This window comes from Anneissia japonica, unplaced genomic scaffold, assembly GCF_011630105.1.
Source record: "Anneissia japonica isolate Jap-2015-1 unplaced genomic scaffold, ASM1163010v1 scaffold1937_len94397_cov108, whole genome shotgun sequence".
NCBI lineage: Eukaryota > Metazoa > Echinodermata > Crinoidea > Comatulida > Comatulidae > Anneissia > Anneissia japonica.
In genome coordinates, this window is record NW_022697764.1 from 77,698 (window position 1) to 79,765 (window position 2,068).

General features: G+C 37.0%; 1 protein-coding gene across 2 annotated transcripts in view; it reads right to left on the reverse strand.

Moving 5' to 3' along the window:
- The window catches only part of LOC117102330, a 67,634-nt gene extending 66,853 nt beyond the window's left edge, over positions 1-781 (reverse strand). For both annotated transcript variants that reach the window (XM_033242596.1, XM_033242594.1), the window contains exon 1: positions 689-781. The gene's annotated coding sequence lies outside the window, so the exon portion shown is untranslated. The remainder of the gene's footprint in view (positions 1-688) is intronic.
- Between the last annotated feature and the right edge of the window lie 1,287 nt (positions 782-2,068).

Here is a 2,068-nt window from a genome sequence, read left to right on the forward strand (position 1 = left end):
GAATACTCTCGCTTTTATGTATACTTTATACAGTCAATAAAGTGCGCCCTCTCTAGTGAGATTAGTTTTTTTACTTCGCATCTCGCACAATGCGTTCGTTCGGTTAGGTTGAGATATGTTTGTTTAAGCAAGGAGGTATTATTTAATACCTCCTTGGTTTAAGTGTCAAAATCTCAGTCAGAATCAGTTTTTTAACAAATTTGAAATAATTCCTATGAAATATTATATTCACAAGTGTCAATACTAGCAACAGAAAATATCATGTCGGCCGTTTTTATGTGTGATAACAGAACCTAAATCGAGGTAAGGCTAGGCCTAGCCTAGCAGCGTTGGATAGGCTAATGTTTTCGGCGCCTACGATATTTCTTCTCACGACCTGTCGCAGAATCAAACACGAAAATTCATTTTTTGTGTGGAACACAAAAAATCAAATTTCAGTCTTATTTTACATTTTTTTCATTCTTAGGAATGTCTAAATTCAGTTAAACTAGCAATTCCGTATTATATTTATAAATCTTTATAACATTATACAAAAATTAGATTTTTTTTTTAAAAATTGAAATTTTGCCGGGAATGGGGATTTAACATAATCTAGCTAAACCGTAGTCCACACCACAAGCCCAAGAAGGCTTTATATAAAGTGTGAAGGAAATAAAAATGTAATCAGAAGTCAGGATTATTACCTTACCTTAAATTTTACTTCTGGTTCAGTGCAGGCGAGATGTAAAAAATAGTGTAAGCTAGGTTATGATAAGCCAACTTCGTCGAGCCTGCACTCCCCGCGGAAAAGTGACGCATTTCATTTCCAACACAACCTTTGCGCAGCGCCACCTATCGTTTCAAAGCGTAACCTTGGTAACCACGTTTTAGCGTCGCTTAGCAAAAATGCATCAGCTCTATTTCATAGTTCTCATTAATAGATAAGGCCCGCCCATGGCTTCCTTATATGGTAAAAACATTTCCAAATAAGTCTAGTTTCGGAACCAATCGGAGTTGTTTGGGAAAACCCACGTTAACGCAAAGCATTTATCGATTGAAGTTGACGAAAGTGAAATAGTGAAAATCTGGTACGATTTGACTAGGCTTTTATTTACAATTTTCTCCAGAGTCGGATTTGCGTCCCCGGGAATCAATATTTTTTTTTGAAGTGTTGATTTATCATGTTTAATCTTAGTTTAGTCAGGTAAAACCTGTCTCAAATCTGTTCAAAAATTTTTAATCATACTTAGCAGGGGCAAAATTCTAGGCAATATTTTGAGCATGTGTGAGCACGCGGTAGTCGCAGCTGAGTGACATTAACATATATATACATACACATATAGATGTATGTATATGTATATTATCATATTACTCAGGCTCAAAAGTGGAACGTGAAGTTTGGATATGGTTTTGTAGTCAGATTTGCGAGAAAAACATCAGCTACCCGTATTTCTCGACTGAGACGTCAGTGGGAGCTGTAATTTGTATGGCAAGGAGATTGTGCAACCCTTCATTCGTATTAAGGGAATTTACGCCCATAAACTTTGTAGTTATTAATATTTTGAGGAATAGAATCTGTCTCTTATACACATCTAGATGTGTTCACATTAGTTAGCATGCATACGTCATAAGCTAGATACGTCACCTTTTCCTGGTAAGGCAAACTTTCCCGGTGGCGTGCTTTTTTCATGGATAAACAAACACCACTGCTTTGCACATGGATGCCTTGCTTAAAGACAGGGCTACAAGAGCCGCATTGTTAGCATTGTATAATACTTAAACAAGGTACCTCTGCAAATGAATTATTCTTAGTTATTTTTTTTTTCCTTATTTTAATTTATTTCTTCCGAAAGTGTACTCTCTATCACATATAATTCCACTGTCTCTTGTTAGGCCTAGGCCTATAGTCTTATGCCTCATCGTCCCCCCGCTACACAGTACATCAGCAGCCCCTCCCCCATACAGTACAGATGTTTGCTAGGTAACAACGTGATTTCACCTTCCTTCCCAGGTGTTCATGTAACATTGACATAATTGTTAGCTAATCAGTTGTGTGTATTTCTTTGTGAAAATGAGTACCGCGGCGTAC